Below are 23,852 nucleotides of genomic sequence, written 5' to 3'. Positions count from 1 at the left end.
TTTTAGCTCAAAAAATGAAACTGAGTAACTAAAAATGTTAGGTCTCAGACTGAGATTAAAGAATTAATTACACCAGCATTAATTGTGTTAGTGGGGTTTAGGTAATTACACCAGTATCCTCTGTGTGTGTGTGTGTGTGTGTGTGTGTGTGTGTGTGTGAGAGAGAGAGAGAGAGAGAGAGAGAGAGAGAGAGAGAGATTACTGAGCTTTGCAGCAACATGTATGAAAAGACAAATGGCTTTTAGTACAGACTAAGCTCAGTATTGGTCAATATTCTGACAGGAGTGCCTACCCGAAGCTAATCCTACAGACTACATTAATTGAAACAGTCTTTAGTAGATGTTGAATTTTCTTTTGGGTTCTTTTAAAAGTCTGTTAAAATGTAGGCATATACATGTACAAAGTCCACAAAATCTTGCACACATTTTTCAAGCGGGTTCATAAATCCCTTGAAATTCCTCGAAATCAATATACAGACTACTATGAGATCTAAGTACCCCAAATTAAGAACTCATTTCTAAGTAAGGGAAGAGAGTCTACACCCTGTGCTGGTCAGGCCACCTATGTATTTCTAGACGATTTCTAGAATTTTCACTTTGATTAATTGTGATGTGTTAGAAAAAAAAGTCCGCTGACGAGATGAGTAGAAATTCTGCATCATGAAGAATGGTGGAAGGAAACCAGGATGTTCAGCTGGGCTGAGGTTAGCTCACAGGTGCCTTGGAGTGAATTAGAGAAGGTCCTGGATCAAAGGACAGGCTGGATTTCAGCCCCAACCTGCTCTATCCAGGCATAGGCTACTTAACAGTATGAAGTGGCTGTGCTGGTTAGCCAGGAAAAAAGGTTAAGGGAGGCCTGATAACTATTTGCAATTATCTAAGCAGAGGTTGCAGCCTGATAGACATAATGCCTGATGTGCCCTACAGACATATTTTGTTTGGCTCATACAGTACATTCTAGTGTTATGAAAACATCCCTGAATTAGTTGGATGGCAGAAATCTTTTAGAGCTGAGTTGCAGCTGCTGCTTTTGAATGGCGCCTGGGCACTTCTATATGCCCCAGTTCCCATGACAAACTGGTAGAAGGCCACTGCTTAGTTTTCTTAAGTCTTATCACCCCATCCAGTTGTGTTACCTGCCTAGTCTCTAAATGTTTGCATTTGTGATTTCTGAGCTCAGGTACTGCCATAAAGGAAACGATCACATGTTGTATAAAGTCCCCAAGGAGTTGAGCTAGAGCCTGTGGGTGATGAGGAAACAAGTGCCAGGGTTAATGTACAAAAAGGATTCAGGACTATTTACAGAGATAAATTGGGCTCCCTGGGGAAGGGATGAATCATTAGAGAGAAGAGTAGTAATGGGAATTTTAAGAGAAATGAAAGTAGCTAGATCAGAGCAAATAAAAAAATTAAGGAAGACATCATCAAAATGGTAGCGTGAGGTGAGCCTCTGTAAAGCTCCCCTGGAATTTACAACTAATCGAACAACAATAACTTCACAAAGGACTCCCTGCGCAGCAGACAGGCAAGATGAAGAGGCCCACTACTGAATTCACCTAAAGGTGGGCGACTCACGCGAGCGGGGGAGGAGGGAAGGGAGAAATGCAGAGATGGAGTCTCGCGGGGCGCAGGATGCAGACCTAGCTCAGAGTTCGGAGCTCGCTGCATCCCGGAACTAACGCAGCTATGGGAGAGGGAAGAACTCGGACTGCTAGGGCTCCACTTATGGCCCACGGGGCTGAGGGGGCAGCATATAACAAGGCTGAACCCAACGCTCACGGCAGAGACCTCGGAGAAAAGACTGAGGGAAGAAGGCTGAAAACGGTGGTTTAAGCCCTCACTGCTGAGCAGAGAACGGAAGCCTTAGGCACTGAGACTAGCCGCCCCCTCCCGACCTTCCCAGAGCTCGCCCCGCCCACACCTGCCTGGTGCTAGAAGTGGAACAGTGGCAATGTCATATCAAAAGAATAGAATATTTGCTGTTCTGAGAACTGTGGACCGCAGACACAGATTCACAGCCCAACTAGTTCCGGCAAAGGGGAGGGAACTGTGGAAGCAGGACTGGCTATGATGGTGGTCACCGCCATTGCTCTGGGCCTCCTCTCACAACTCACCTCGCCCCTGGCCCGCCTATCTGGGTGGATCCCTGCAGGAGTAAACAGAACTGCTGAAACATACGGGCTCTGAATCTGGTGCAGGAAGAGGTTTGGAACTTCAAAAGCGCTCTGCATACTCACACGGACACTGCGCCCTGTGACCCAGGCAAACTATTAACAGAGGAGAAGCCCGTCTCCCAGGGAATCCCCCCATTGTGTGAGAAGCTGGAATACTGCAGAGAAAACATAGCACTACCATGTGAGAGAGAAAAAAAGGCTGCAGTCAGAGAGAAAATAAAACATTCTACCGACAAGTACAGGAAAACAAAAGAAAGACCTCTTCTTATCAACCTGTTGCAGAAGCTACTCCTGTAGATGTCTAGCAAGACAAATAATAAATCAAAATTGCCATGAATAGCCAAGGCAACAAGACAGCTCAGAAAGAAAGTGAAAAGTCTCCAGAAAAGGAACTTAAAGATATGGAAATATGTGACTTAAATGACAGAGAATTCAAGATTGCAGTTCTGAAAAAACTCAACGAGATGCAAGAAAACACAGAAAGGCAGTTTAATGAACTCAGAAACACAATCAAAGAACAACATGAGCATTTTACGAAAGAGATTGAAATTTTAAAAAAGAACCAAATAGAATTTCTGGAGATTAAGAACTCAATAGAAGAAATTAAGAATGAAATAACCAGCTTAGGTAGTAGAGTTGACCAGATGGAGGAAAGAATCAGTGACATCGAAGATAGAAACCTGGAAATGACACAGATGGAAGAAGAAAGAGACTTGAGACTTAAAAGAAATGAAAGAACTCTACAAGAACTTTCTGACTCCATCAGAAAGAGCAATATAAGAATAATGGGCATACCAGAAGGAGAAGAAAGAGAGAAGGGAACAGAGAACATATTCAAACAAATTGTCGATGAGAACTTCCCAAACTTGTGGACAGAACTGGATCCTCGAATCCAAGAAGCAAATAGAACACCTAATTACCTCAATCCCAACAGGCCTTCTCCAAGGCACATTGTATTGAAGCTGTCTAAAATCAACGACAAAGAAAGAATCCTCAAGGCAGCCAGGGAAAAGAAGACGGTAACATACAAAGGAAATCCCATTAGATTATCATCAGATTTTTCAGCAGAAACTCTACAAGCCAGGAGGGAGTGGAACCAAATATTCAAACTATTGAAAGAGAGAAATTATGAGCCAAAAATAATATACCCAGCAAAGATATCCTTTAGCTATGAAGGAGGAATAAAGACTTTCCAGACATACAGAGCTTAGGGAATTTTCTAAAACACGACCTGCACTACAAGAAATAGTAAAGGAGGCTATTTGACCACCATCAACAGGGACAATTTGTGGCAACCAAAACATAAAAAGGGGGAGAGTAAAGGACTGAAACGGAATATGGGAATGGAGAAAGTAAGCATGCTGAGGAAATAAAATACTCTAAATATCAAACTTTCTTTTACATAAACTTAAGAGTAACCACTCAAAAAAAATCTAGAACTGAAATATATACTGTAATAAAAGAAGAAACAGAGGGAAACATCATAGAATACCACCACACAGAAATAATAGACAACAACAAAAAGGCAAAGAAACAATGGAGACACAGCCTTACCAGAAAACTAAAGATAGAATGACAGGATATCCTCACATATCAATAATCACCCTAAATGTAAATGGACTGAACTCACCAATAAAAAGGCACAGAGTAGCAGATTGGATCAAAAAACTAAACCCAACCATATGCTGTCTCCAAGAGACACATCTCAGCTACAAGGACAAGCATAGACTCAAAGTGAAAGGGTGGAAATTGACACTCCAAGCAAATGGTACCCAGAGAAAATCAGGTGTAGCCATAATGATATCAGATGAAACAGACTTCAGGTGAAAAAGATAACAAGAGACAAAGATGGACATTTCATAATGGTGAAGGGACTGTACAACAAGAAGACATAACAGTCATCAATATTTATGCCCCCAATCAGGGAGCACCAAAATATACCAAGCAACTACTAACAGAACTAAAGGGAGAAATTGACCAAAACACAATTATACTAGGGGACTTAAATACATCATTGACAGCTATGGATAGATCATCCAAACAGAAAATAAATAATGAAATAGCAGCCCTAAATGACACATTAGATGAAATGGACATAATTGACATATATAGAGCACTTCATCCTAAAACATCAGACTATACATTCTTTTCTAGTGTACATGGAACATTCTCAAGGATAGACCATATATTGGGACATAAAATCAGCCTCAGCAAATTTAAGAAGATTGAAATCATACCAAGCATATTCTCTGATCACAAGGCTTTGAAATTGGATATCAACTGCAAAAAGAAAGCAGGAAAAATCCAAATACATGGAGATTAAACAACATACTTTAAAAGAACGACTGGGTCAAAGAAGAAATTAGAGGAGAGATCAAAAGATACATAGAAACAAATGACAATGAAAATACATGCTACCAAAATTTTTGGGATGCAGCGAAAGCAGTTTTAAGACAGAAATTTATATCATTACAGGCCTATCTCAAGAAACAAGAAAAATCCCAAATAAATAACTTCATGTTACACCTTATAGAACTAGAAACAGAAGAACAAGTGAAACCCAAGGTCAGCAGAAGAAAGGAAATAAGGAAAATCAGAGCAGAACTAAATGAAATAGAGAACAAAAAGACAATAGAAAAAATTAATGTGACAAAGAGCTGGTTCTTTGAAAAGATTAACAAAATTGACAAACCCTTGGCTAGACTCACTAAGATAAAAAGAGAGAAGACACTAATTAACAAAATCAGAAATGAAAAGGGGGAAGTTATCACGGACACCACAGAAATACAAAGGATCATCCAAGAATACTATGAAGGACTATATGCCACCAAATTCAATAACCTAGAAGAAATGGACAAGTTCTTAGAAACATATAGCCTTCCAAGGCTGAACCATGGAAAACTGGAAAATCTAAACAGACTGATCACCAGTGCAGAAATTGAATCAGTCATCGAAAACCTTCCCGAAAGCAAAAGTCCGGGACCAGATGGCTTCACTAGTAAATTCTTCCAAACTTTCAAAGAGGCTCTAATACCAATCCTGCTCAAACTCTTCCAAAAAGTTGAAGAAGAGACAGTACTCCCTAACTCATTTTATGAGGCCAACATTACCCTGATACCAAAACCTGGTAAGGACAACACAAAAAAAGAAAACTACAGACCAATATCTCTGATGAATACAGATGCAAAAATCCTAAACAAAATTCTAGCAAATCGAATACAACAATGCATTAAAAAGATTATTCATCACGACCAAGTGGGGTTCATCCCCGGGGCACAAGGATGGTTCAACATCTGCAAATCCATCAATGTGATACATCACATAAACAAAATAAAGGACAAAAATCATATGATTATATCAATTGATGCAGAAAAAGCATTTGACAAGATACAACATCCATTTATGATTAAAACACTTAATAAAATAGGTATAGAAGGAAAATACCTTAACATAATAAAGGCCATATATGACAAGCCCTCTGCTAATCTCATAATTAATGGTGAAAAACTGAAGCCCTTTGCTCTACGTTCAGGAACAATACAGGGTTGTCCCCTATCACCTCTGCTTTTTAACATAGTGTTGGATGTCCTTGCTAGAGCAATCAGGCAAGAGAAAGAAATAAAAGTCATCCAAATTGGGAATGAAGAAGTGAAATTATCACTCTTTGCAGATGACAAGATGCTATATATAGAAAACCCTAAAGACTCCACCAAAAAGCTATTAGAAACAATCAACGAATACAGTCAAGTTGCTGGTTACAAAATCAACGTACAAAAGTCCATTGCATTCCTATATACTAACAATGAAATCTCAGAAAAAGAAATACAAAAAACAAATCGTTTTGCAATTGCAGCAAAAAGAATAAATACCTAAGAATAAACTTAACCAAGGATGTGGGGGACCTATTTGCTGAAAACTATAAGACATTTTTGAAAGAAATTGAAGAAGACACAAAGAAATGGAAAGACATTCCGTGCTCATGGATTGGAAGAATCAACATAGTTAAAATGGCCATATTACCCAAAGCAATATACAGATTTAATGCAATCCCCCATCAAAATCCCAATGGCATTTTTAAAAAGAAATAGAACAAAAAATCATCAGATTTGTTTGGAACCACAAAAGACCCCGAATAGCCAAAGCAATCTTAAGAAAAAAGAACATTGCTGGAGGTATCACACTCCCTGACTTTAGCTTGCACTACAGGGTTACAATCATCAAAACAGCATGGTATTGGCAGAGAAACAGACACATAGACCAATGGAATAGAATTGAGAACCCAGAAATAAAACCACATGAATATGGACAGATAATTTTTGACAAAGAAGTAAAACATACAATGGAGGAAAGACAGCCTCTTCAATAAATGGTGCTGGGAGAATTGGATAGCCACGTGCAAAAAAATGAAACTGGACTGCTATCTGTCACCATGTACCAAAATTAATTCAAAATGGATCAAAGACTTAAGCATAAGATTTGACACAATAAACTGCATAGAAGAAAACATAGGTACTAAACTTATGGACCTTGGGTTCAAAGAGCATTTTATGAATTTGACTACAAAGGCAATGGAAGTAAAAGCTAAAATAAATGAATGGGACTATATGAAAATTAAAAGCTTCTGCACAGCAAAAGAAACCATCAACAAAATAAAGAGGCAACCAACTGAATGGGAGAAGATTTTTGCAAACAGTGCCTCCGATAAGGCGCTAATGTTCAAAATATACAAGGAACTCATGAAACTCAACAACAAAAAAACAAACAACCCAATTGAAAAATGAGCAGAGTACCTGAAGAGACATTTCTCCAAAAAGGACATACAAATGGCAAATAAACATATGAAAAAATGCTCGACATGACAAATCATCAGAGAAATGCAAATAAAAACCACAATGAGATATCACCTTACCCCAGTTAGAATGGCTATCATCAACAAGACAAGTAGTAACAAGTGTTGGAGAGTCTAGCCCTCATACACTGTTGATGGGAATGCAGATTGGTGCAGCCGTTATGGAAGGCAGTGTGGAGGTTCCTCCAAAAATTACGAATAGAATTATCACATGACCCAGCAATCCCTCTCTTGGGTATCTACCCAAAAAATCTGAAAACATTTTTACATAAAGACACGTGTGCTCCAATGTTCATTGCAGCTTTGTTTACGGTGGCCAAGACATGGAAACAGCCAAAATGTACTTTGATAGATGAATGGATAAAGAATTTGTGGTATATATACACAATGGAATACTATTTGGCGGTAAGAAAAGATGATATAGGAACATTTGTGACAACATGGATGGATCTTGATAGTATGATGCTAAGTGAAATAAGTCAGACAGAAAAAGCAGAGAACCATATGATTTCACTGATATGTGGTATATAAACCAAAAACAACAAAAGAAGAAGACAAATGAAAAATAAAAACTCATAGACACAGACAATAGTTTAGTGGTTACCAGAGGGTAAGGGGGGTGGTGGTTGGGAGATGAGGGTAAGGGGGATCAAATATATGGTGATGGAAGGAGAACTGACTCTGGGTGGTGAACACACAATGGGATTTATAGATGATGTAATACAGAATTGTACACCTGAAATCTATGTAATTTTACTAACAATTGTCACCCCAATAAATTAAAAAAAATTTAAATAACTAATTTTACTCTGTCCTGATTATCTACTGTAATAGATTCATTATATCCAATAAATTTTTAGACAAAATTGAAAAAAAGAATAACTGAGTAACATTCATGGAGTATCTACTATATGCCAGGGATTTTATTTGTATCATTTAGCCTCACAATCTTAAAAGATAAGTATTATTAATTCTATTTGTAGATTGAGAAAGTGAAGAGTAGAGAAGGTGGCATGCCCAGCACTAGAATGATACAGCTCACCATTTCAGGAAAGAACTGCATGTTCATTTGGTGAGATTCTGGTAAACAGGTTTAGGCAAGAGATCTTGGGAAAGAGTACAAAGGTTGAACGAAATGTTTTTTAAGATTCCTTCCAATCCTGATATATACCTATCCCCCTCTTTTCCCCAATAATAACTTAAAATGGTTTTCCTTCAAATTTACTTTAACCTCCTCTATCTTTTTCATGCCCTTTCAGTTCTGGTTTTATCGAGATTTGATTACACAATGAAATCCTGGAATCTCTGAAAACCAAAGCAAATGTTTTACACTTTGATCAAACTTTAGAGTCTTACACCCAAAATAAATTCCAAGAAAATTTCCTGATGTGCTGATTACATAAAGTGCAGTCTGAATTAATATACCAATTATTTGTATTTCTGCTTGTAATCCAATCTTTCATGAGTTCCAGTAAAAAAAGGAGGACACATGATAAAAGCAAAGTTGAAAGGTGAATTACTATTGAACTAGGCCATTTATATATCTAATGTAATTTAACTTACAGCTCATGCCTTCGAAATAAATATTACCATTTCCATCTTGAAGATGAGGAATAGGTTTATAGAGGCTAAGTAATTGGCCAAGTTCATGAAGCTAATAAATGCTAGAGCAGAGATATTAATGAAGGATTATCTTACTTTATTCTTTCTTTCACTCACTCATTAAACATTTATTGAGTGGTTTTATGTATCAGGCACAGTTTAAAGTTCTGAAACTACAGCAGTGAAAAAGGTATCTACTTTCACGGAGCTTATATTCTGGGAGGAAGATGGAAAAGGCCCATATACAAAGAGTGAAATAATACCAAGCAGTGTTATGTGCTATGAGTAAAATCTGTGATTTGAGAGAATGGGACAAGATTAAATAATATGGTGAGGGGAAGACTATAGTCTTTCCAGTAGACCACACTGCTACCCCTTCAAGTACCTTTATTTTTCTAAATCTGCAGGCTAATGATTTGGAGCTAATCAAGCAATGTAAATTAAAGGAGAACTTTGCACAACAGAATTGTGCTAAACAATTGAAAAATTGTATGAAGAGATGTTTTCCTAAAGTGCTAAAATAGGTACAATCTTGCCACTTCTACACTACATCCCCCTATAATGAATATCAGTTTGGTCTTCCAAAAATATATCTGAAGAGACATCATGACTCTGGGTTGGCCTTATCTGGGTATGAATCCTGTCATTTAAAAGCTTTATGCCTGGGATAGATAAATTTACTTGTCCAGGTATCAATTTACTCGTCTTTTAAATAGGGCATATACCTCTCAATACCACAATTAGACTAGGTAAGAAAATGTGCAAAAGATGTGATAGAGTGCTTGTCTTATTTTCGGGGAAACACTGTAGTAGACACTCACTAATGTTGGCTGTAATTTTGGAACCCTATTGGAAAGAAGTGAGAGAGGAAGGGAAACTTTAACTATTTAGTATGTATTTATAACTATTTAGTGGTATTAGCAAGTGTTCCTAATCACCTATTCTCCCCTCCCTCCAAAACCCAAAAAAATCACAAAGGCTTCTTTGGTCATATATGTTTAAACAATGCAGGATTAGAAAAGTTAAAGCAATATCCTTACCCAACTTAGTATATCTCAGAACCTTCAATACATTGGATGGCTTGTGACTCTCTAAGGGAATAATATTAGTATGCAGTGTTTCCCAAATATATCTGGCCTTTTTACTTGATGAAAAAAACTATTAATCTCCCACAGAACTAACAGTTTGGAAAACACTACTTTAGAAGATTTTTCTCTGTAAGGTTTGCTTTTGAGCTCAAGCCTATGATTTGAACCTCATGAGTTCCACTGTCTAGCATCCAGTCACTAATTTTTCTTAGCAAGTTAAATAAAAACAAGTAGCTGTTATAAAAAATACAATTAACCTTAACTACTGACATTATATAAAATATGAAGGGTAAAGAGACATGGACATCTGTATTAATCTTACTTTTAATTGTTTTTGTTCCATCATAGATTAGAGTAAAATATATACAGGATTGTTTTTCTTTTCAAGTTAAGGTCCAGAACCCAAAAGTGGTTGCAGTTTAAATATATAAATTCTGCAATCACATACACAGTTGTAAATACAAATCAGATAATGTTAAGGGAAGAAAAATGTTAAAGAAAAAATTGCCCTGTCCTTAACTGATCTTCAATAAAGTTACCACCTTTTTAAAGTTACCATCCTCTTCAGTGTCTGGTAGTACCTTAATAAATGTCTGCTGAATGAGTGAAAGAATACATTATTATGTCTTCCTGACCACCCTTCTGAGAAGCTTTCCTGTTGTGATTCTCTGTTGCTACATTTGTTTCCTTCAGAGCCCACAGCCTCCTCTACTAGGCTAATTGCCCCATTAGGATGGGGCAGGTCTGTTTTATTTACCAATGTAGATCTGAAGCTTTATAAACTGTCTACCATACAGTGGACTCCCAACAAATATTTGCTGAGTTATTGAAGTTGCTGTTTTGACTAACATAGAGCATGAAATAAGAATATCACAGCAAGAGTCCTAAAGTGAATGTGACCAGCAATGTGAGTTTTTAAATTGATCTACCAGATTTTATATAAGGTACTTTTTTCAAAGAAGTGATAACAACAACTATTATATAACAAACAGATCAATCTAGAAAACTTCATGTAAATGTACTTTTAGCATTTTTTGAATGAGAAAGTAGATAATGGAAAGAAGTACTCAGAATTCAGTAACAATTTAGGTGACTTTTGAGTAATCACAATATTATTTATGTACTTCTGAAAAATGATAGCGTCTGCTGTTTTGGGTAACCAAAGTAGAGACTAGGTGTGTGGGCCCAGTAACCATCTCCATCCACCCTATTATTCTATTCTCTCTCTCCCTCATCTATGTTCAGGAGAGAATATGAATTATTTTCATGTCGCTTCCATTGTTTTGCTAGAAGGGGGGAAGACTGGCTCAGATATTATGGGATGCACATGGGGGTATAAGAAAACAGATGGAGAGAATGATTTAATAGTTGTCTTTCTTTCAACCTGATAGATGTCATTTTGAGAGATGGAAGCAGAGGAAATTGATTTTGTTTTGAGGCTTAGGTAAATAGAAGATCCATGTGAAAAAAATATTTTTTTTCCCTTTTTTGTAGTTGATCTACACTATGGGTACCTCTCTACTGTGCCTTTCCTGTTATGTATATTCCACCCTGTGGAGACACATAACTCTCTCTTCTCTATTTCCTCTCCTCCCATTCTCCCTTGAACCTACCCTAATCAGGTTTTTCTTCTCTCTACTCCAACAAAATTGTTCTCAGTAAGGTCACCGATGATTTCTACCTCTCAAAAAATAATGGTCAATTCTCAGCTCTCATCTTAATCAAGCCATCAGTGGTACTTGACACAGTTGATCATTTCCTTCTTGTAACACTCTGTTCACTTGGGTTCCACGTAGCTGATTCTTGTGACTACTTCTTTAGTCTCTCTGGCTAGCTCTTTTTCATCTTCTTGATTTCTAAATCTTGGAGGGCCCAAAGCTCAGTTCTCAGACTTCTCTTAGATATCTATACTCTCTGTCTAGATGTCTGCATAAAGTCCCATATCTTTAATATGATCTAGATATGGATAATTAACAAATTTATAACTCCTGCCTCAACTTTTTCTGGGAACTCTAGACTCAGCTAACCAATGGTCTACTGAGTTTCTCCACTTGTATGTCTAATAAACACCTCAAACATAATATGATTAGAGCAGAACTTTAATGCAATGGCCCCAAACTACAGATTCCAGTTTTACCACTCCATTTACACCACTGCTCTGGACAAAAACTCTTGAGTTATCCTTGACCCCTCATTTATTCTCTCACCTCACATCCAGTTCATCAGCAAATCTTGGTGGATTACCACGAACATATAACCCAAATCCAATCCCTTTCCCCATTGCCAGTGCTTCCACCATAATTTCAGCCACCACCAGCACAGTTGGACTATTGCAATATGTACTATTTGGTTTCCCAGCTTTGATCTTTGCAACTCTGTAGTCTATTCTCTATCCACATGAGTGAGCCTTTAAAAACTTAAATCAGATTATGTCTCTCCTTGTTCAGTACTCTCAATGACTTCTCATTCTACTTAAAGTGAAATGCAAATTCTTTATCAAGCTCTACAAGACTCAACAGAATCTTGCGTAGACAGAGACTACATAAAATATAGTCTCTCTTACACTTTCCCCTTTGTTCCGTCCATATGGGTGCCTATGTTGTTTTTGGAACTTGTTGAATGTGTTCCTGCCTCAGGGCTTTTACGTTGTTTCCCCTGCTTAAAATAAGCTTTCCCTAGATAAATAGATTGTACCCTCATTTTATTTATATTTATGCCCAAACATCACTTTATTAGATTTGTTTTTTCTTGCCCATTCTATAATTAGATATCTGCAACATATATATCCACAATATACAAAGTATTCCTACAAGTCAGAAAGAAAAGGCATGAACAGACATTTCACAGAGGAAGAAAACTATAAATAGACAACAAAAATATGATCTCATTGGTAACCAGAGATGAAAATTAAGACCCTAATGAAATACTGCCTACCCAGAACTGCAAGGACACTTAATATAGCAACTGTCATACAGAGCTGCTGTGGAGTGTAAATTGGTACAACCACTTTGAAAATAATTTGGCATTATCCAGTAAAGAACAGATAAACATATGTTACAATCAGCAATTCTACATCCAGGTGTATATCATACCTATAGAAACTCTTGCACACAAGTACCAGGAGACATGTGCAAGAATATTCACAACTGCAGTATATATGTAATATCACTCAAAATGGAAGCACATGTCTATCAATGTAAGAATGGATAAATGATATTCATACTGTGGAATGATATAGTACAGTAAAAATAAATAAATAAGAATATGCATTATGAAAGAACTTAAATATGCTTGGCAAATAAGATCAAATTAAAGAAATATATATACCATATTTACTCCTATAAAATGAAACAAACAAACAAACAAACAAACAAACAAAAAGCTTCAAAAGTAAAGAACAAGACTGAATCAGGAAGAAACGAAATCTGAAGAATCCAGTAACTATGAACAAAATCAAATCAGTAAGCATAGAAACTTCCAACAAACAGAAGTCCTGAAGCAGATGGCTTCATAGGTGATTTTTAGCAAACATTCAAAGAAGAATTAATACCTATCCTACTATTTGAGAATTAATACCTCTCAAACTATTCCAAAAAACTGAAGAGGAAGGAAGACTCCCAAACTCATTTTACAAGGCCACCATTGTACTGATACCAAACCAGAGAAAGATACTACAAAACAAAAAGAAAAACACAACTATAAGGCAATAACCCCAATTAACAGAGATGCAAAAATCCTCAACAAAATATTAGCAAACCAAATTCAGTAATGCATTAAAAAGATCATACACCATGATCAAGTGGGATTTATTCCTGTTATGCTTAGTTGGTTCAATATCTACTCCATACACATTTGGGTTGCATTGCTGGAGACCCGGTCAATACCAGGTCATCCATTTCCAGCCTGTGCACCTAAGGAGGCTCTTTCAGTGGCTTAGCCTTATGGGCAGCAGGTAGGTGTTAACAGGCCTATGGAGTCTCTGTGTCTTTTGCTAAGTTTCCCCTGGCCTGACTCTGGTGGCAGCTGGCCTCAGTTCACAGCAGCGCCACCCACACACACCTCTAGGTCCAGCACAGGCAGCAGCCAACTAATATAACTCTGTAGCTCCTACCAAGTAACCCCAGGCTAGTCACAGGCAAGGCTGAAATTGGCCTGCATGGGAATACCTCTCAAGAGGCACCAGAAAAAAACACACCCAGAGGCCTGCCACAGACCACACCAGAGCACTACCAGATTAACCCCACAAGTGGCACACCCAAAGCATGGTCTCAACAGGCACAAGAACCTGCTGAGGCAAATCGTCTATGGTGGTCAGCCCCACACAGCAGCTCATATGCTGCGGGCATAGGCAATCCTCATAGCCAGCCTGAGGGTCAATCTCACCCACTGACATGCCAAAAGCAATCAAGGTCAATGACAAAGGAGAATACACACAACACACAACATTCTTGGAACACATGCACAGGTGATTAGGGAGATTGTGCCAGTGGACCACATAAGATGCTACTACATAAGGCCACCCAACAAAGACCAAGAGACATTGGAGATCTACCTAAGACATAGAAGCAAACACAGAAGAAGCCAGAATAAGGAAACAAAGAAACATGTCCCAAATAAAAGAACAGGAGAAACCTCCAGAAAGAGAACAAAATAAAATGGAAGCAACCAACCTACCAGAGTTAAAACAATGGTTATAACAATGCATAAGGAACTGAGTGAGAATTTCAACAAAGAGATAGTAAGCATAAAGAAGGACAAAGAAACCATCAAAAAGAAACAGTCAGAAATAAAGATTACAATAACTGAAATGAAGTATACACAAGAAGGAATCAACAGATTAGATGAAGCAGAGGACTGAATCAGTGATTTAGAAGACAAGATAGCAGAAAACACCCAATCAAAAAATAAAAATAAAAACATAAATAAGAAAGAAGATAGTTTAATGGATCTTTGGGACAACAGCTAGTGTAACAACATTCACATCTTTGTACCAGAAGGAGAAGAAAGAGAGTAAAAAATTGAAAACCTATTTGAAGAAATAATGACTGAAAACTTCTCTAACCTGGGGAAGGAAATACACATACAAGCCCAAGAAGTGCAGAGAGTCCCAAACAAGATGAACCCAAACAGGCCCAGACCAATACACATTATAATTAAAATGGCAAGGGTTAAAGACAAAAGAAAGAATCCTAAAAGTGGCAAGAGAAAGACAACTAGTTACTTACAATGGAGCTCCCATAAAACTATCAACTGATTTCTCAATAGAAACTTTGCCGGTCAAAAGGAAGTGGCAGGAAATATTCAAATTGATGAAAAGCTAGGGCCTACAACCAAGACTACTCTACCCAGCAAGGCTATCATTTAAAATGGAAGGAGAGATAATGGGCTTTCCAGACAAGAAAAAGCTAAAGGAATTCATTACCACCAAGCGAGTATTATAAGAAATGTTAAAGGGAGTTCTTTAAGAAGGAGGAAAATGAAAAACCAAAAACATGAGTAACAAAGTGGCAATAACTATGTACATATCAATAATCACTTTAAATGTAATGAATTAAATGTTTTAACCTAAAGACATAGTGTAGCTGAATGGGTAAGAAAAGAAGACCCACACATACGCTGTCTATAAGAGACCTACCTCAGATTGAAAGACACACATAAACTGAAAGTAAAGGGATGGAAAAAGATATACAAATGGAAACAAATGAAAAAAGCTGGGGCAGTAATACTTGTATCAGACAAAATAGACTTTAAAACAAAGACTATAATAAGAGACAAAGAAGGACATAGTAATGCTAAAGGGATCAATCCAACAAAAGGACATAACACTAATAAACATCTATGCACCCAACATAGGATCACCTAAATATATAAAACAAATATTGACTAACATAAAAGCAGAGATCAACAGTAGCACAATCACAGTAAGGGACTTTAACACTACACTGACACCAATGGACAGATCTTCCAGACAGAAAATCAAGGAAATAGCAGCCTTAAATGACACACTAGACCAGAGGGATTTAATTGATATTTTTAGAGCAGTTCACGCCAAAGTAGCAGAGTATACATTCTTTGCAAGTGCACATGGAACATTTTCCAAGATAGACCATGTATTAGGCCACAAAACACGTCTCAATAAATTTAAGAAGACTGAAATCACATCAAGTGTCTTTTCTGACCAAAATGATGTGAAACTAGAAATCAATTACAAAGAAAAACCTGAAAAACACAGAAACACATGAAGGCTAAATCACATGCTACTAAACAATGAATGGGTTAACAATGAGACCAAGGAAGAAATCAAAAGGTACCCAGATATAAAAAGAAATGGAAACACAATGACCCAAAATCTATGTGACCAGTGAAATCAGTCCTAAGAGGGAAATTCACAGTAATGCATACCTACCTCAAGACACAAGAAATAATCTAACTTTACACCTAGGGAAACTGGAAGAAGAACAGCAAACAAAGCCCAAAGAGTAGAAGAAAGGAAATAATAAGTAGCAAAGCAGAAATAAATGAAATGAATGCTAAAAAATACAAAAGATCAATGAATCAAGAGATGGTTCTTTGAAAAGATAAACAAAATTGATAAATTTTAACAAGACTCATCAAGAAAAAAGGAGAGAGGACCCCCAAAAATAAAATCAGAAATGATAGAGAAGTAACAATGGAATAAAATGAGAAATGATAGTGAAGTAACAATGGACACCACAGAAATACAAAAAGTTTAAAAAGATACAATAAGCAATTATAGGCCAACAAATTTAACAATCTGGAAGAAATGGATAAATTCCTAGAAGTATACAATCACCCAAGGCTGAATCAAGAAGAAACAGAAAGTCTGAACTCACCTATTAATACTAATTAAATTGAATTAGTAATCAACAAGGTCCCCCAAAACTAAAGTCCTGGACCACATGGCTTCAAAGATGAATTATACCAAACAGTCAGAAAAGAATTAACACCTGTCCTCAAATTATGCCAAAAATTTTAAGAGGAAGGACAACTCCCAAGCTTATTCCACAAGGTCATCATTACCCTGATTCCAAAACCAAGTACATTACAAAAAAAAAAAAAAGAAAACTATAGACTGATATCCCTGATAAAATAGATGCAAAAATCCTCAACAAAACATTAACAAACAGAATTCAGTAATACATTAAAAAGATCATACACAACGATCAAGTGGGATTCATTCCTGGTATGCAAGGTTGAGAAAGAGAAATCAAGAAAACAGTCCCATTTATAGTTGCATCAAAAATAATAAAATGTCTAGTAATAAGTTTAACTTAAAAGATAAAAGGCTTGTACTTGAAAACTGTAAAACATGGAAAAGAAATTGAAAAAGATAAAAATAAATGGAAATATACACCAACATCATGGATAGGAAAAATTAACATTAAAATGTCCATACCACCCAAAGCAATCAACAGATTTAATGCAATCCATATTAAAAAAAACCAATGGCATTTTTCACAGAATCAGAACAAATAATCCTAAAATTTATATAGAACCATAACAAACATCGAATAGCCAAAGCATTATTGAGAAAGAACAACAAAACTAGAGGTATCATGCTACTTGATATCAAACTATACTACAAGGCCATAGTAATCAAAGCAGCATGGTATTGGCATAAAAACAGACACATAGATCAATGGAACAGAATAGAGAGCCCAGAAGTAAATCCATGCCAATATGGTCACTGAATCTATGACAAAGGAAGCAAGAATATACATTGGGGTAAAGAGAGTCTATTCAATAAATGGTGCTGGGAAAACTGAACAGATACATGCAAAAAAAAAAAAAAAAAAGAGAGAAAAGAAAATGGACTACCTTCTTACTCCATATACAAGAATAAACTCAAATGGATTAAAGACTTAAATGTAAGACCAGAAACCATAACACTCCCAGAAATTACAGGCAAACTCTGAGTAAACTCTCAGACATTACTCTTAGTAATATTTTTACTGATGTATCTCCTTGTTCAAGGGAAATGAAAGAAAAAATAAACAAATGAAACTAAATCAAACTAAAAAGTTATTTTTTTCTGCACATCAAAGGAAACCATGACCAAAACAAAAAGACAGCCTACTGAATGGGAGATGATATTCGCCAATTATACATCTGATAAGGTGTTAATATCCAAAATTTATTTAAAAAATAAACTCATACAAATCAACACCAAAAAAACCCTAAGAACCCAGTTAACAAATGGGCAGAGGACTCCCTAGTGCACTGTTGGTGGGATTGTAAATTGATACAGCCGCTATGGAAAACAGTATGGCAATTCCTCAAAAAAATTAAAATAGAACTATGTTATGACCCAGCAATTCCACTCCCAGGTATTTATCCAAAAAATCCAAAACACTAATTCAAAAAATTATATGTGTCCCTATTTTCACTGCAGCACTATTTACAATAGCCACGATATAGAAACAAGCTAAATGCCTATTAATCGACGATTCGATAAAGAAGTGGTGGTACATATCTACAACGGAGTATTACTCTATCATAAAAAGGATGAAATCTTACCACTTGTAATAACGTGGATGGACCTAGAGGGTATTATGCTAAGTGAAATAAGTCAGACTGAGAAAGACAAATACCATTTGATCTTCTTTATATGTGGAATCCATAGAGGAAATTAAACAAATAAAAACAAACAGACTCATAGATACAGAGAACAAACTGATGATTACTATATGGGGGAGTTGCGTGAGAAAGGTGAAGGGATTAGGATGTACAAATTGTTAATTACAAAATAGTCATCGGGATTTAAAGTACAAGTACAAGGAATATAGTCAATATTGTAAAAACTGTGCATAGTGTCAGGTGGGTACTAGATTTATGAGATGATCATAAATTATATACATGTATAACCACTACACTGTACACCTACAACTAATATAATATTGAATGTCAACTATAATTTAAAAAATAGTCATGGTGCCAGATGAGCACTGGACTTATCAGGGGGATCACTTCATAGACTGTGTAGGTGCATGACCAATATGCTGTACACCTGAAGCTGAAGTAGAATAATATTGTATGTCAAATATATATACATAACATATATAGACACAAATATATATATATATTTTCAACAACAAATATATATATACATATAGTAACGGGAGGTGGAGTATAGCATAAGGAAGATAGTCAATGGTATTGTAACAGCTATATAAGATATCATAAGGGTAGTAATTTGGGGGTGGGGGTTATCACTTTGTGAGGGGTGTAAATGTCTAACTATTACATTGCTTTGTACACCTGAAACTAATAAAAAAAAATCATGGGAATGTCAAGTACAGCAAAGGGAATATAGTCACTAATATTGTAATAACTATGTATAGTGTCAGATGGGTAACAGACTTATTGGGGTTATCACTTTGTGAGGTATATAAATGTCTAATCACTATGTTGTTTTGTACACCTGAAACTAATTTAAAACATCATTGAAACATAAATTTAAAAGTTTAAAAAAATTAGAATACAAAACAAACCCGTGAATTCACAAAGACATGTTTCTGAACTGGAAATCTTACTGTGTCAATCCACCCAAAATTAACATAAATTTTATCTGTTTCAATCAGAATCCAATATTTTTTAGAACTGGAAATGCTGCTTTTATTGTTCATTGAGGATGTGTACGAGAATAGCCAAGATAATTTTAAAAGAGCAACTATGATTTTAACATATGGCAAGCTATATTTTAATAATACTTTATTTATTTGTAATAATACTACCATATCCAAACATGATGGTATTGTATTAATGTTAGTATGGAATGGACATATAGATCAACAGACTAGAATACAGAACCCAGGAACATATAAAAAATCCATATAGTGTCTTAATGTATGTTAAAAGTGGTGGGTAAGAGACCTTTTACTTCGGGCATATGAAGGATGCAGGGAAAACAGAATGTAAGTCCTTAGGCCCATTCTCATAATAAAATGGCAAAAGACAGCTAGATGAGGACCATATAGTCACATAATTACTTTTGCTCCATGACCTGAATTTCTGCACTTGAGGGGCAACCCAGACAAGATGTAGAGTACAGAGAAGCAATGGGAAATCAGCAATTACTTCTAGAGTTACTGATTATATTTGACTGAGCAGAGATAAATGTACACTAATCCCTAACACCTTTTATACTGCTCTGTTTTCATTTTTTAGCATTTATCATGTTCTATCAGGCGACAGTATTTTATGTTATGTATTATTTCTGCAAGTTCCTTGATGATAGCACAGCATCTTGTATATAGTAATAATATTCAATTTTTAATAAAGTCAAAATTGTTTAGCAACAAAACCCTGTTTACCAGTAGGGTTCCAATAATAATCTGGCCTCCTGTCATATAACTTCCACTCCCTGAAAAATGGGAGGAAACATAAGGGAAGTTTTCCTTTAGAAAAATACACCATCGAGGGCAGAGGTTGTAGCATTTTTCATTGTAGAATGTTTGGGGTTCACATATGCCTAAAACCTTCAGCTGCTGACAGCTTTCAACCAAAGCTACATTAATGTCCCCAACCATTGTTTCCTTCGCTTTCATACCAAATGATGTAGCTGAGATTTCAAGTCTTTTAGCTCAAATTATAAGGGAATAATCAAACCAGGAAGGAAGGCAAGTGGGACCCAGCTAACAATTACTAGGTCAAATAGTAGGCCAAGGTAGAATTATACATACTTGAATGAGTAATAAGTAACAGGCATATTGTATGGAATTTAAGCGAAAATGTTTTTAGAAATGATAAAAAGGGAATGTAAAATACAAGTTGGAGGAAGAATGTTTGTAGGAAATGGACTTAATCAATCCTTTCACTGTTTTTCAACGATAACATGGCATCTAAGTTTCAAGAAAGCAAAGAAGAAAAATACAACATCAAATAAAGCTAAAATAAATTACAAAACATAAGAGAAAAGGAGAGATGGCTGAGAAAAAATATTTTTTAGCTGAAGAAAAAGAGCCATCACAGATTTGAAAACCTTATTAGAAGAATAAAAATAGAACTTCAACTGTAAAAACTAAGCCAGTCACATGAAGTTCAGGCTTCAAGATTTTGAGAAAAATCACCAATGGAAATATAAAAAAACTCAAAGGGAGTACAGAAAAGAAGACAGGTGCAGAAGACAGATAAGAGAGAGCTAACATACAGGTTATTATTGGGGACAATGAAAAAGGGAAAGAAAACATTAAATAGAAAAAAAAATCTTTGAAGGTAATATTAAGAGACTACTTTGCTAATTTATAAGGAGATTTACATTTTCAGATTAAACAGGGCTTTCTCTGTTTCAAGAAAAATGAATAAGATAGAGCTAAATCTTGATGAGGTTACTGAAATTCAAGGATTAAGAAATGCATTCAGCCCAGAGAAGTAGGTCATCAACAAAGGACAATATTAGAATCTCAGAGTTCTTCTTAGTTATATTATATGCCTAAAGACATTGACATTGACATTGTATACAGATTTGTAGAGGAAGGGACCCATACCATACATTTTCCATGCTATAATAGAATTTTGGTGATGATTTGGGAGGTCAAGGGACATAGCACATAGAGTAAGCATCTCACTCTTACTTCACTTTTTCACCTCACTTCTGCTACCTCCCCCATCCCATCCTAAGTAACACAGATTCTCCTTTTTGCTTTTGGTAGGTCAAATTAGCAAATATCTTTTGTATGCTCTTGGAATAGGTTCTATCCCAAACAACTTATCAAAGCATTTCTAAAAATATAAACAAGACATTCTTCTCTAAGAGGGGAAAAAAAAAAAATTCAACTAAGAAATATTTTCTAACATTTATAAAATTGTTCTGCTTTGTGAAAATATACACATTTTCTTTCAGATTATGTTCCCATAGGAACATGGTTTGAAAACATAAATATTTACAATAATAGTATCCAATAATTATGTTAATTAAATACTTCTACTAGCTATAATTCTGTAAATTAATTTCAATTTCAAGATATCTGCATTTATTTTTCACTGATTCCTACAAATAATAAAAAAAATTTAGAAGATTCAACGGTGTGTTTTTCATTAAAGTTAAACCTTTATTTGCCAATGATTCTGTTTGCATAAATGGCATCAAGATATAAAAGATACTTTAAGCCAGCACTTACTAAACCTTTTTATATGCCAGGCACTGTACTATATGCTTTAGATGTATCATCTCTTTTACCCTCATCATAACTTTCATAACATGACTTTAATAGAAAAAAATATAGAGACATAAAAAGGTTAAGATATATGCCCGAGGATCCACAACTATTAGTGGAGATGTTGAAATCAAACCCTACTTGTTCTGACGCTATACCCTTACTCTTTATTACAATGCTATACCATCTCCTATAGAGGTGTTTTGAAAATATTTTTCTAACCTACTGACAACATTTAAGTTTTTAAGGTGGAGTTAATGTATTTGATTAAAATTGGCATAAAATTCTATATAACCTTTCCTTACTTGCAATGTAGATTAGGTAACTTATAAATCTCCTTCTCCAGAACACCTAAAAATGATGAATGAAACATAACCAACACCCTCTTAAATGTACATCTAAGCTTCTCAAAAAGTCAGCAATTTTCAAGGAATCCAAAATGAGGAACATTTCTATCCACTGACAAAGGGACATGAGAAGGAAACATGCCTGTTTCATCCTTGGTTCAGTACCAGAAAAAGTCTTCTATGATCATTCTTAATCTTAGGTCTCCATCACTCAGATTTACAGCTTGAAATTATTCTACCTGTAAAGTAGAAACCTAAAGGCAAGAAGTAAATATGAAAAGTGATTTTTTTTTTTTTTTTTTTTTTTTGCTGATGAAATCCCTAAATCCCTGGAGGAATAAAATGAAAATTCTCTCTGGAGTGAAACTCCCTCAATTAAAGCCACTCAGGTTTAAAAATATAAATAAATAAACTATGCCAAACATGAGTTTATAATCTAAAATTATAAAGTACACAATGAGTGAGAAGTAGAAATGAGCAAAAATAGTAAACATTGTGCTGGACTTGGCTCATACTGACTTGTGAAAACTTATTAAACATTCAGAAATTTTGAAAGCCAGTTGTTAAACCATTGGTACCTGAGATTTGCATAAGGGAGTATTTTACATTATAATCATTATGAAGCTTTATAAACAAAGCTTATTTTTAAAAAAAATTTTTACCACCACACTACAATGACATAACTAGATCCTCAGTTGTGGGGCTTTGGAATTATTGATTACAACATTTGCAATAGGCATGTTTAAAGTATGCTTATAATTATTAAAGATATATGATAAATAATGAAAACAAAAGGAAGGAAAAGCTAGGAAAAGAAACAGACAAATTTATAGAAACACCAAGTAGAATGTCTTTAAAAAATAACAACATACCATCACCCAAAGGAAAGAATAGTGAACTGGAAAACAGAACTGACTAAATTTCACAGAATATAGCACAGGCAGGTAATGAGATAGGTAATATTAAATAGGATTAATAGATACGGAAGATAAATGGGCTAGTCTAATATATGTCTCATAAGTGTTCTGGATATAGAAAGAGGCAATAAGGAGGGAAGCAATATTTGAAGAATACTGGGATAGTTTTGATTCTCCTGGTATTAATGAAAGACACTCTCAGATTTAGGAGTCATGATGATTCCAAGTAGAACAAATACAATAAAATTTATAAGTGGTTACATTTATTGAAATTGGGGAACCAAGTACAAAAACATTTTATACAAGTAGAGAAAATGTTGCCTAAAATAACTTAGATCTATAGAAGCAGTCTCAAAAAAAAACCAAAAACAAAAACAAAACAAAACAAAAAAAACAGCAAGCCAGAAGATAGTAGACTAACATCTTTAAGGTATGAAGGAAAAAAAGTCAATCTAAAATTTTATTATCAGCAAAATAATCATTAAAAAATTAGGTTGAAATAAAGGTATTTTTAGTAGGAAAAATGAGTTTATCATTAAAAAATTGCCACAGAGGAATTTATAAAAAATGTATTTTAAAATAAGGAAACCAAATGAAGGGTTGAAATGAAAAAACTAAAGCAAACATGTAGGTAAGTCTATTAGACTGAATGAAATTATGATTACTAATTCTGGATCATGTTCTGAAATGAGTGCTGTTT

General features: G+C 35.4%; 1 protein-coding gene across 1 annotated transcript in view; it reads right to left on the bottom strand.

Moving 5' to 3' along the window:
* The window catches only part of PGR (progesterone receptor), a 102,027-nt gene that overhangs the window by 35,163 nt on the left and 43,012 nt on the right, over nucleotides 1-23,852 (bottom strand). The gene's annotated exons all lie outside the window — the stretch shown is intronic.

This window comes from Rhinolophus sinicus, linkage group LG06 (assembly GCF_036562045.2).
Source record: "Rhinolophus sinicus isolate RSC01 linkage group LG06, ASM3656204v1, whole genome shotgun sequence".
NCBI lineage: Eukaryota > Metazoa > Chordata > Mammalia > Chiroptera > Rhinolophidae > Rhinolophus > Rhinolophus sinicus.
The sequence above is the reverse complement of the archived record's forward strand: the minus strand, read 5'-3'. Positions and strand labels throughout refer to the sequence as shown.